At 37.9% G+C, this 14023-nt stretch overlaps 1 long non-coding RNA gene across 1 annotated transcript; it reads left to right on the top strand.

The window, feature by feature from the left end:
* The first annotated feature begins 1236 nt into the window (after nucleotides 1-1236).
* On the top strand, nucleotides 1237-13022 carry LOC115502922. The gene is made up of 3 exons (XR_003965251.1): nucleotides 1237-1273; nucleotides 8431-8434; nucleotides 12929-13022. It is a non-coding gene; the product is annotated as an uncharacterized LOC115502922 (long non-coding RNA).
* Nucleotides 13023-14023: the final 1001 nt, after the last annotated feature.

The following is a 14023-nucleotide window of genomic DNA, read 5'->3' as shown; positions in this document are numbered from 1 at the left end:
GGGCTGGGGGCAGACATCAGGACTGACTGCGGCCCCGCCCACCAACTCCAGTTATACACCACAGCACAGGGGAAGTGCCCTGCAGGTCCTCACCACACCAGGGACTATCCAAAATGACCAAGCGGAAGAATTCCCCTCAGAAGGATCTCCAGGAAATAACAACAGCTAATGAGCTGATCAAAAAGGATTTAAATAATATAACAGAAAGTGAATTTAGAATAATAGTCATAAAATTAATCGCTGGGCTGGAAAACAGCATACAGGACAGCAGAGAATCTCTTGCTACAGAGATCAAGGGACTAAGGAACAGTCACGAGGAGCTGAAAAACGCTTTAAAGGAAATGCAAAACAAAATGGAAACCACCACAGCTCGGATGGAAGAGGCAGAGGAGAGAATAGGTGAACTAGAAGATAAAGTTATGGAAAAAGAGGAAGCTGAGAAAAAGAGAGATAAAAAAATCCAGGAGTATGAGGGGAAAATTAGAGAACTAAGTGATACACTAAAAAGAAATAATATACGCATAATTGGTATCCCAGAGGAGGAAGAGAGAGGGAAAGGTGCTGAAGGGGTACTTGAAGAAATTATAGCTGAGAACTTCCCTGAACTGGGGAAGGAAAAAGGCATTGAAATCCAAGAGGCACAGAGAACTCCCTTCAGACGTAACTTGAATCGATCTTCTGCATGACATATCATAGTGAAACTGGCAAAATACAAGGATAAAGAGAAAATTCTGAAAGCAGCAAGGGGTAAACGTGCCCTCACATATAAAGGGAGACCTATAAGACTCGTGACTGATCTCTCTTTTGAAACTTGGCAGGCCAGAAAGAATTGGCACGAGATTTTCAGGGTGCTAGACAGCAAAAATATGCAGCCGAGAATCCTTTATCCAGCAAGTCTGTCATTTAGAATAGAAGGAGAGATAAAGGTCTTCCCAAACAAACAAAAACTGAAGGAATTTGTCACCACTAAACCAGCCCTACAAGAGATCCTAAGGGGGACCCTGTGAGACAAAGTACCAGAGACATCACTACAAGCATAAAACATACAGACATCACAATGACTCTAAACCCGTATCTTTCTATAATAACACTGAATGTAAATGGATTAAATACGCCAACCAAAAGACATAGGGTATCAGAATGGATAAAAAAACAAGACCCATCTATTTGCTGTCTACAAGAGACTCATTTTAGACCTGAGTACACCTTCAGATTGAGAGTGAGGGGATGGAGAACTATTTATCATGCCACTGGAAGTCAAAAGAAAGCTGGAGTAGTCATACTTAGACAAACTAGACTTTAAATTAAAGGCTGTAACAAGAGATGAAGAAGGGCATTATATAATAATAACAGGCTCTATCCATCAGGAAGAGCTAACAATTATAAATGTCTACACGCCGAATACAGGAGCCCCGAAATATATAAAACAATTACTCATAAACAGAAGCAACCTTATTGATAAGAATGTGGTAATTGCAGGGGACTTTAACACCCCACTTACAGAAATGGATAGATCATCTAGACACACGGTCAATAAAGAAACAAGGGCCCTGAATGATACATTGGATCAGATGGACTTGACAGATATATTTAGAACTCTGCATCCCAAAGCAACAGAATATACTTTCTTCTCGAGTGCACATGGAACATTCTCCAAGATAGATCATATACTGGGACACAAAACAGCCCTTCATAAGTTTACAAGAATTGAAATTATACCATGCATACTTTCAGACCACAATGCTATGAAGCTTGAAATCAACCACAGGAAAAAGTCTGGAAAACCTCCAAAAGCATGGAGGTTAAAGAACACCCTACTAACGAATGAGTGGGTCAACCAGGCAATTAGAGAAGAAATCAAAAAATATATGGAAACAAACGAAAATGAAAATACAACAATCCAAACGCTTTGGGACGCAGCGAAGGCAGTCCTGAGAGGAAAATACATTGCAATCCAGGCCTATCTCAAGAAACAAGAAAGATCTCAAATACAAAATCTAACAGCACACCTAAAGGAAATAGAAGCAGAACAGCAAAGGCAGCCTAAACCCAGCAGAAGAAGAGAAATAATAAAGATCAGAGCAGAAATAAACAATATAGAATCTAAAAAAACTGTAGAGCAGATCAACGAAACCAAGAGTTGGTTTTTTGAAAAAATAAACAAAATTGACAAACCTCTAGCCAGGCTTCTCAAAAAGAAAAGGGAGATGACCCAAATAGATAAAATCATGAATGAAAATGGAATTATTACAACCAATCCCTCAGAGATACAAACAATTATCAGGGAATACTATGAAAAATTATATGCCAACAAATTGGACAACCTGGAAGAAATGGACAAATTCCTGAACACCCACACTCTTCCAAAACTCAATCAGGAGGAAATAGAAAGCTTGAACAGACCCATAACCAGCGAAGAAATTGAATCGGTTATCAAAAATCTCCCAACAAATAAGAGTCCAGGACCAGATGGCTTCCCAGGGGAGTTCTACCAGACATTTAAAGCAGAGATAATACCTATCCTTCTCAAGCTATTCCAAGAAATAGAAAGGGAAGGAAAACTTCCAGACTCATTCTATGAAGCCAGTATTACTTTGATTCCTAAACCAGACAGAGACCCAGTAAAAAAAGAGAACTACAGGCCAATATCCCTGATGAATATGGATGCAAAAATTCTCAATAAGATACTAGCAAATCGAATTCAACAGCATATAAAAAGAATTATTCACCATGATCAAGTGGGATTCATTCCTGGGATGCAGGGCTGGATCAACATTCGCAAATCAATCAACGTGATACATCACATTAACAAAAAAAAAGAGAAGAACCATATGATCCTGTCAATCGATGCAGAAAAGGCCTTTGACAAAATCCAGCACCCTTTCTTAATAAAAACCCTTGAGAAAGTCGGGATAGAAGGAACATACTTAAAGATCATCAAAGCCATTTATGAAAAGCCCACAGCTAACATCATCCTCAACGGGGAAAAACTGAGAGCTTTTTCCCTGAGATCAGGAACACGACAGGGATGCCCACTCTCACCGTTGTTGTTTAACATAGTGCTGGAAGTTCTAGCATCAGCAATCAGACAACAAAAGGAAATCAAAGGCATCAAAATTGGCAAAGATGAAGTCAAGCTTTCGCTTTTTGCAGACGACATGATATTATACATGGAAAATCCGATAGACTCCACCAAAAGTCTGCTAGAACTGATACATGAATTCAGCAAAGTTGCAGGATACAAAATCAATGTACAGAAATCAGTTGCATTCTTATACACTAACAATGAAGCAACAGAAAGACAAATAAAGAAAATGATCCCATTCACAATTGCACCAAGAAGCATAAAATACCTAGGAATAAATCTAACCAAAGATGTAAAGGATCTGTATGCTGAAAACTATAGAAAGCTTATGAAGGTAATTGAAGAAGACTTAAAGAAATGGAAAGACATTCCCTGCTCATGGATTGGAAAAATAAATATTGTCAAAATGTCAATACTACCCAAAGCTATCTACACATTCAATGCAATCCCAATCAAAATTGCACCAGCATTCTTCTCAAAACTAGAACAAGCAATCCTAAAATTCATATGGAACCACAAAAGGCCCCGAATAGCCAAAGGAATTTTGAAGAAGAAGACCAAAGCAGGAGGCATCACAATCCCAGACTTTAGCCTCTACTACAAAGCTGTAATCATCAAGACAGCATGGTATTGGCACAAAAACAGACACACAGACCAATGGAATAGACTAGAAACCCCAGAACTAGACCCACAAACGTATGGCCAACTCATCTTTGACAAAGCAGGAAAGAACATCCAATGGAAAAAAGACAGCCTCTTTAACAAATGGTGCTGGGAGAACTGGACAGCAACCTGCAGAAGGTTGAAACTAGACCACTTTCTCACACCATTTACAAAAATAAACTCAAAATGGATAAAGGACCTAAATGTGAGACAGGAAACCATCAGAACCTTAGAGGAGAAAGCAGGAAAAGACCTCTCTGACCTCAGCCGTAGCAATCTCTTACTCGACACATCCCCAAAGGCAAGGGAATTAAAAGCAAAAGTGAATTACTGGGACCTTATGAAGATAAAAAGCTTCTGCACAGCAAAGGAAACAACCAACAAAACTAAAAGGCAACCAACGGAATGGGAAAAGATATTTGCAAATGACATATCGGACAAAGGGCTAGTATCTAAAATCTATAAAGAGCTCACCAAACTCCACACCCGAAAAACAAATAACCCTGTGAAGAAATGGGCAGAAAACATGAATAGACACTTCTCTAAAGAAGACATCCAGATGGCCAACAGGCACATGAAAAGATGTTCAGCGTCGCTCCTTATCAGGGAAATACAAATCAAAACCACACTCAGGTATCACCTCACGCCAGTCAGAGTGGCCAAAATGAACCAATCAGGAGACTATAGATGCTGGAGAGGATGTGGAGAAATGGGAACCCTCTTGCACTGTTGGTGGGAATGCAAATTGGTGCAGCCGCTCTGGAAAGCAGTGTGGAGGTTCCTCAGAAAATTAAAAATAGACCTACCCTATGACCCAGCAATAGCACTGCTAGGAATTTATCCAAGGGATACAGGAGTACTGATGCCTAGGGGCACTTGTACCCCAATGTTCACAGCAGCACTCTCAACAATAGCCAAATTATGGAAAGAGCCTAAATGTCCATCAACTGATGAATGGATAAAGAAATTGTGGTATATATACACAATGGAGTACTATGTGGCAATGAGAAAAAATGAAATATGGTCTTTTGTAGCAACGTGGATGGAACTGGAGAGTGTAATGCTAAGTGAAATAAGCCATACAGAGAAAGACAGATACCACATGGTTTCACTCTTATGTGGATCCTGAGAAACTTAACAGGAACCCATGGGGGAGGGGAAGAAAAAAAAAAAAAGAGGTTAGAGTGGGAGAGAGCCAAAGCATAAGAGACTCTTAAAAACTGAGAACAAACTGAGGGTTGATGGGGGGTGGGAGGGAGGGGAGGGTGGGTGATGGATATTGAGGAGGGCACCTTTTGGGATGAGCACTGGGGGTTGTATGGAAACCAATTTGTCAATAAATTTCATATATATATAAAAAAAAATGATTCAACAGAAATTTCTATTGGAATTACATTAAACCTGTAGGTTATAATATTAAGTTTTCCTAACTACATATATAGTATATTTCTACAGTTTTTTTTATTATTTTAGTAGTTTTTAAAGTTTTATAATTTAGCTATAGAGGCTTTATTTATCTTATAATAGGCTTATTCTTACATTCTTCTATGGTATTTCCACTACTGTAAACAGTGTCTTTTTATTTTTGTTTTCTAGGTGTTTGTTTTTGATGTATATAAATATTAACTCCATTCTGTAATTTTGCTAGAGTTAAGGATTCTTTTGCATTTTCTATGTGAATGATAAACGTTATCTCCAAATAATTTTTTTGCTCTCTTATCCTATACTTCTAATAGGTTTTTTCATTTCTTCTTATACTGCCTAGGGCCTCCAATAAAACGTAGAATAGTTGTAGTAATAGTGAACAAACATACTTGACTTGTCTTACAGGATACTGCTCCTATTGTTACCCTATTTAAGAAAATGTTTGCTCTAGATTTTCATGAATTTTTTTTTCGTTAGGCTTTAGAAATCCCCACGTATCTAACATACTAAGTGTTTTAATTTTTTTGTTTTGTATTGTAATAGCGTATTAAATCACATATTGAAAGCAAATGCCTTTACTGCATCTATCATGCTCTGAGGCTTTGGTAATGTTACTGATTAAAACCCATTTGGCTCCCTGAGACTAGTTCTCAGGGTTTTTGACTCTGCCTTCTGTAAATTTGGTTCCAGCCTTTGAGTTACTTGTCTTCTAGGAGAAATGGTCCATATTTGCATGCGAGTAGTTCTCTCAATTTTCTCCCCATGGAAGGATGGGGGCCAAGAGACCTCTTTTCATTTGAACAGTCTCTCTCCTTTTCAGCCCAAGATAGCACAAATCCTTTAAAAATTTGTGGGCTTACTGCATAGTAGATATAATCCACTACATTAGACACAAGCCACTCCTATACATATCTTTGATCCAGGCTCATTTCTACTGAAAAGTCAAGGAGCTATGAGACAATGCCCTTTTACTTCTTTGAAGCTCTTTTGTCTAGCTGAGAAGCTATAGAGGCCACCACAAATTTCTCAAAGACAGTCTCAGAGTTGCAACCATGACTTAATCTGATCTCAACTAGATTTTTAAATAAAATCACTTTAAAACTCTTGCTTGAAGGACTTAAGCCAATTTTAGTGGTTAAATAAAGAAAACGGGGGGGAAAGCTGATTCTCATGAAAAAAATATAAATATTTGAATAGGAGGTAAATGAAAAAAAGGAAAATTATTGTTTTTTAAAGGGCAGTAAAGATGACACATCACTCACGGGTTGGTTAATTTTGCCTCTTAATTTTCAAATGTAAGAACATTTGGGTGGGAAGAAAACCTGATTTTTTTTTTTACCTCATGAATTATAAATTGTTTCTAAGGGGCCGAGTCACTGTCTGTATTCTTCCTTTCTTCTATCAGCTTCTGAAAGGATCAGTTACAGAGCCTCTACATTAAGATCAGCTCTTTATGTAAAGAGTCTGTACTATACCAATTATTTTCTCCTGACAAAATGCCTCTGGACCAACTAAAGAAGGGAACAGGATCTCATGTAAAACTGTGATCATTAACTGCTGAAATGGATTAATTAAAGTGGGTTTTTTTACTTGCACTATTTAATTCTCATAATAATCACTGATACATTTTAAAAACTCAATTGATGGCTTTTAAAACCAAAAGAAAAATCAATATTCATTTAAATTCATGGAAAGAAAGACTGTTTCTGGAAAAATTAAATGTTTAAGAAAGAGACTCACAAATCTATTTAAATGGAAAGATCAGCTATAGAAACTTAAAGTAAATCAAATGCTAACCGGCCATGGCTATTTCATTATCTCCAAGTGAAAGGCCATCTCTGGAAATTGTGTGCTTATGATTAATATAATTTACATGGCCTTTTACTAACCTGCCAAATGTCTGCAGAAAAATGAACAACTACCCAAATCTTCCTTTCACAGGTAATAAGAGACAAAGGTTATAAAAGTTTTGTCAGAAGGAATTCATTTATTTAACATATTTGTAGGGCACCTACCAGGTGCCAGGCTAGGCCCTGAAAATAACTAAACTCTGTGTCAATGGAAGGCTTTTGTATTGGAGAAGAAAGACAGTGAAGATGACTGCAATTCAAAGAGTATACTTTCATTGTAACTTAGAATAAAGAAACTAATTTCAGAAGTGTACCAATTTTATGCAATTCATAATGTAAAACTTTCTTTTTTTAAATAGTTTAAACCAAATGAGGTATTAAAAATTGTTCTAAATGTAGATTAATGGTGAATTTTATACCTACGAAGAATAACTTTTTTACTATTTATTAGGAATTCAAATTTGTTATATTTAATGCTCTATCATTGCTCATGTCATAAGAGGTTTATAGATGTATTTATTTATAATGAAGCCCAAAGACACTACTTAAACTAAGAGACAGTTAGTTGATGTGGATGGTAGTTTTAGTATGGCATTAATTAACATTTTTGTCTTGGAATTCCTCTATGCCAGATGTCAACAAACTTGCTATAAGGGGTCAAGTACTAAAAATTTTAGGTGAGGGCCATTCTCTGTAGCAACTACTCAATTCTGTAGTTGTAATCAGAAAGTGGTCATAGACAATGCATCAACAAGTGAGTATAGGAGCGCCTGGATGGCTCAGTCGGTTAAGCGTTGGACTTCAGCTCAGGTCTGATCTCACTGTTTGTGAGTTTGAGACCCGCATTGGGCTCTGTGCTAATAGCTCAGAACCTGGAGCCTGCTTCAGGTTCTGTGTCTCCCTCTCTCTGTGACCCTCTCCTGCTCACACTCTGTCTCTCTCTCTCTCTCAAAAATAAATAAACGTTAAAAAAAATTGTAACTGTGATCTCATAAAACTTTATTTCAAAAACATAAGGTGGGCTGGCCTTGGCCTGTAGGACATAATTTGCCAATCTGTGATATATATGAGAGATATATTTTCTTTATTATCAATTACAAAATCTCTCCTTTTTTGCATTTATTTTATGTATTAACTCCTTATTCTATTTAGTCCTTTTTTATTCTTTTTCAAAAAGTAATTGTAAACCTCAAATACAATTGATATTTTCATAAAGCATTTTTCATCATACCTTAATAATTATATACTTTAACTCTTAATTTCTTGTGAATTAATGACAGCTTTTATTACTACATGATACCATACCCGCACAAGTTTATACATTTTGCTTCTAGTAGCTTCCATTGAAAACCTTAACTTTTATTCAAGACAGTATCATGTAACTTTGGAATATCAGACCAGGAAAAGATAGGTAAAAGGATTTTTCCCAGGCTTAGCCAACAATAGAAACTCCTGAAATTATCCTAACGCGCAGGATGTGGCTCTTAATTCTATACCATAATAATCTGGAAGCTGACCTTATTTATTAACGTGCATCACTTTCAGTTACATTCATAGTTCTTTTCATTTCTTGGTAAGATCTCTATATCACTGAAGTAATTTCGGCAAACATCATTTCACTTCTCTTGATAAACATAAAAGGTAAGTGCTTTTTTAGTATTATTCTCTGTAGTTGACCATATAATTTGAATCCTTCATAATTAAAGTGATATAAGAATACAGCATGGATCAGAACAACATTTAGACTCTTTTATATAAAGGGAATATTAGATGCATTTCTTGATACTTTACATAGTAAAACCTAGAACTTGATTGCCATAACTTATATTCCCCTTCATAATCATATCATTTTCCTTAATAATTATAGCATTTTCTTTTGACAAAATGTTTTCAAGTCATTTTGGGGTTTAAAAAAAACAGAGTGCCACACAAAAAAATTCCTAAGTCCTAAGGCATCGTATATTTGTTTTTTCACATTGTTTGGTGTGACTAGTAAATCAAGACTATATATGGTCAACAATGTCACATTTTTGTAGTAGAACAGTTCTGATAAAAAAAAATATTTCAGTATTCATATCAAGGAATCCTTCCTAATTTTTACATAAAAATTTTTTTAAATTAAAACAACTATCCCAAAAGAGGTATTTTTTAAAAGCTCTCAAATTTATGCTTTTTCCTATATGTCTTCTGATGTTTAATTGATTTTCTAAATTGTATTTTCCTCCCAGGAAACAACATCTACAAAGATCTTATTTTTAATGTTTATTTATTCTTAAGAGAGAGAGAGAGAGAGAGCATGAGAAGCGGAGGGGCAGAGAGAGAAGGAGACACAGAATCTGAAGCAGGCTCCGGCTCTGAGCTGTGAGCACAGAGCCTTACACGGGGCTCGAACCCACAAACTGCGAGATCATGACCTGAGCCAAAGTCAGACACTCAATTGAGCCACCCAGGCACCCCTTAAAGATCTTATTTTTAAATCAAAGCTAAGTTTGTATGAATGTGTGTAGAAATATTCTTTTCTCTTAATTCCTAAGTGGTTGTTTTTGTTTATTATAAAGATTTTAGCAATCAATAATATAAAGATTGGCTTATCCATTCATATTTGATTTAAATAAGATGAAGAATCAAGTATAATTTTAGAGTTAAGATGGAGGAGTAGAAGGACCCTATGCTTGCCTCATCCCTCAAACACAGCTAGATAAATATGAAATCATCCTGAACACCCAAGAAATTGATGTGAGGACTGAAAGAACAAACTGCACATCTAGAGGGTGAAAAATGGCCACATCGTGGAAGGTAGGAGTTTTGGAGACATTTGGGAGAGATAAGAATTGTGGGTGCTGCAGAGGGGAGGGAGCCCTGATATGGAGAGAGGAGAGGGAAAGAAAGAGGGAGAGAAGGCTGGGAAAAGGAAAACGGATGATTTTCACAAGTTTTTATAAGCAGCAGAGCTCAAAATCTGAAGTTTTAGAAGTCCGTGCCTTTGCCTGGCAGGCCCAGTAGTACTCCTATGGGGAAGGAAGGCAGAGGCGTGGGAGTGGACAGCATGGTCTGAGGATCTCTGGGTCTTCTTGGAGTGCATTTGGGAGAAGTGGCACTGCCTCCCTTTAACTATCAGAGCAGCAGAGGCAATTGTTGAAGGCAGCTAACTTGGAAGTCAGCTTTTGGCTGTGCTTTACCATCAACCCCAAGCCCCCTGCACAGTCATGCAACTGCTTTTCTATGACAAACTGGCACTAGCCACAGCATGTTGAGATCCTCCTCCAGAGGATGAGCAGGGGTCAATGCCATGCCCTTAAAATTTAGAGTTCTTGAAACCCAGCCATGCAGCTGAAATAAAACACAGGAGTACTACGGCTCCAGGCAAGCGGATGGCTTGGACATACAGCATAAAAGCAGGGTTCTGATGGAAGCCTGAGACACAAGAAGGGAGACTGTTCACTTGTCTGTGAAGGCTTCCTGAACAGAGGCAGGTGTGAACCCCCCTCTCCAGGGAGGAGACAACAGGATGATGGAATCCCCCCCCCCTCCACATTAGCATGGACAGACTTCAGTGAGCATCACAGTGCCCCCCATGGAGGCTGGAGCCACTTACACCAAGTCCTGCCCTACCGTTCCCTGCAGGTGCATCTTTAGTAGGGCAAGTCATCCTGAGAATCTGAGCAGTACACCCCTCCCCAAGAAGATGAGCACAAACTCCCAACATGCACCAACTCTACTAATTATATAGAGTGCTGCAAAGCTTCATCACTGGTAGAAATATGATCAGGTTTATTTTATTTTTTTTTTAATTTTTTTCTTTAACGTTTATTTATTTTTGAGACAGAGACAGAGCATGAACGGGGGAGGGTCAGAGAGAGATGGAGACACAGAATCTGAAACAGGCTCCAGGCTCCGAGCTGTCAGCACAGAGCCCGACGTGGGGCTCGAACTCACGGACCGCAAGATCATGACCTGAGCCGAAGTCAGACGCCCAACCGACTGAGCCACCCAGGCGCCCCGTGGTTTATTTTAAAAAGTAGACCAAAGCATACCTACTTAAAACACCACACATGGGACAAAGTCCACACACTCCCCATGGCAAGCAAGAAGAAACTCTACAGAGGACTGACCTGAGGGAAAGAGCAGTCAAAACAACACAACAGCAGAGTGCACACTCTGATACAATTCCTGAAGTGTCAGGGGCTGGACAGTGGAGGACCTCTTCTCAATACAGCCATTACTCTGAGGAGCAAGATTTATTTATTTTTTTAGTTTATTTATTTAGAGAGACAAAGAGAGACTGCACACGAGCCGACTGCACACGAGGCAGAGAGAAAAGGAGAAAGAGAATCCCAAGGAGGCTCTGTGCTGTCAGCACAGAGCCCAACTCAGGGCTTGATCTCATGAACTGAGAGATCATGACCCAAGCCAAAACCAAAAATCAGTCACTTAACCAACAGAGCCACCCAGGCACCCCAGGAGTAAGAAATTTAATATGTTTTTCCAACACAAAAACACATAGTGACCTAGACAAATTGACAAGATGGTGAAATTCATGCCAAAAGAAAGAACAAGAAGAGATCATGACCACGGATTTAATTTATACAGATAAAAGTAATATGCCTGAACCAGAATTTAAAACAACAATCATAAGGATACTAGCTGGGATCAAGAAAAGCAAAGACACACTAGAAAATTTCTTATGGAAGAGATAAAAGAACTAAAAACCAGTCAGGCTGAAATTAAAAATGTAACAATCAAGATGCAAAACTGACTGGATGTAATGACAACAAGAACAGAGAAAAGGAACAAACCAGTGATGTAGAAAATAAAATTATGGGAGCACCTGGGTGGCTCAGTCAGCTAAGTGTCTGACTCTTGGTTTCAGCTCAGGTCATGATCTCAAGGTTCCTGAGTTCAAGCCCTGTGTTGCGCTTCACAGGTGGCAGTGCAGGGCCTATTTGTGATTCTCTCTTTTTTCTGCTCCCCCCACCCCACCACTCATACTGTCTCTGTCTCTCTCAAAATAAATAAATAAACTTAAAAAAAGATAAAATTAGAGAAAATAATTAAGCAGGAAAGAAAAGGGAAGGAAATTGGACCATGAATGTAGACTTAGGGAACATAGCAACTCCATAAAACATAATAATATTCCTATCATAGGAGTCCCAGAAAAAGAAGAGGGAAAAAGTGGCAGAAGGTTTATTCGAGCAAATTACAGTTGAAAACTTCCATGATCTGGGAAGGAAATAGACATTGAAATACAGGAGGCACAAAGAACTCCCATCAAATTCAACAAAAACTGATCAACATCAAAAAAATTATAGTAAAAATTTTAAACTATAGATATAAGGAAAGAATCCTGAAGGCAGCAAGGGAAAACAAACTACAAGGTAAACTACAGTTTCACAGCAGATCTCTCCACAGAAATCTGGCAGGCCAAAAGAGAGTGGCATGATATATTCAGTGTGCCGAAGAGAAAAAATATGCAGCCAAGAATACTTCATCCATCAAGGCTGTCATTCAGAATAGAAGGAGAGATAAAGAGTTTCCCCAACAAACAAAAACTAAAGGAGTTCATGACCACTAAACCATCCCTGCAAGAAATATAAAAAGGGATGCTTTGGCTGGGAAAGAAATACCAAAAGCAACAAAGACTACCAAAGAAGAGTGAAAATCTCCAGAAACAGCAACTTTACAGGTAACACAATGGCACTAAATTTTTATCAATAATTACTCTAAATGTAAGTGGATTAAATGCTCTATCAAAAGACACAGGGCATTATATAGGATAAAAAAAAAACAAGAATTATCTATATGCCACTTACAAGAGACTAATTTTTAGACCTAAAGACACTTCCAGATTGAAAATTAGGGGATGGAGAACCATCTATCATGCTAATGGACCTTAAAGCCAGGAAAGCCATGCTTCTATCAGACAAACCATATTTTAAACCAAAGACTATAACAATAGATGAAGATGGGCACTATATCCTAATTAAGGAGTCTATCAAACAGCAAGAACATGGAACATTCTCCAGAACAGATCATATACTGGGTCACAAATCAGGCCTCAACAACTACAAAAAGACTGAGATGATATTTTGCATATCATTTCTGAGGTCACAATGCTATGGAACTTGAAGATGAAACTTGAAGCCAACTATGAGAAAAAATTTGGAAAGAAATTTCCACACGTGGAGGTTAAAGAACATCATACTAAAGAATGAATGGGTTAACCAGTAAATTAAAGAAGAAATTAAAAAGTACATGGAAGTAAATGAAAATGAAAACATGACAGTCCAAAACCTTTGGGATGCAACAAGGCAGTTCTAACACAGAAGTGTTCTGCAATAGAGACCTATCTCAAAAAGCAAGAAAAGTCTCAATACACAACCTAACTTTATACCTAAAGGAGCTAGAAGTAACAGCAAATAAAGGCTAGAGCCAGCTGAAGAAGGTAAATAACAAAGATTAGAGCAGAAATAAACAATATAGAAACAAACAAACAGAACCCAGGGGCACATGGGTGGCTCAGGTGGCTAAGCATCCAACTGTTGGTTTGGGCTCAGGTCATGATCTCACAGTTTGTGAGTTCAAGCCCTGCATCTGGCTCTATGCAGACAGCATGCAGCCTGCTGGGGATTCCTGCTCTCTCCCTCTATTTCTCTCTGCCCCTCCCTTGCTCATGCACAGGTGCTCTCTCTTTCAAAATAAATAAATAAACTTAAAAAAAAACCCAAACAAACAAAAAATACAGTAGAAAAGATCAATGTAACTAAGAGCTGGTTCTCCAAAAGAATTAATAAAAAAGATAACCCCCTAGCTAGACATATCAAAAAGAAAAGAGAAAGGGCCAAAAGAAATAAAATCACAAACGGAAGAGGAGATCACAACCAAAACCACAGAAATACCATTATAAGTGAGTATTATGAAAAATTACGGGCCAACAAACTGAGCAATCTGGAAGAAAGAGACAATTTCCTAGAAACATACAAACTACCAAAAGTGAAATGAA

This window comes from Lynx canadensis, chromosome A1 (genome assembly GCF_007474595.2).
Source record: "Lynx canadensis isolate LIC74 chromosome A1, mLynCan4.pri.v2, whole genome shotgun sequence".
NCBI classification, from domain to species: Eukaryota; Metazoa; Chordata; class Mammalia; order Carnivora; family Felidae; genus Lynx; species Lynx canadensis.
Note: the sequence above shows the minus strand (reverse complement) of the source record. Positions and strands in the feature narration are given on the sequence as shown.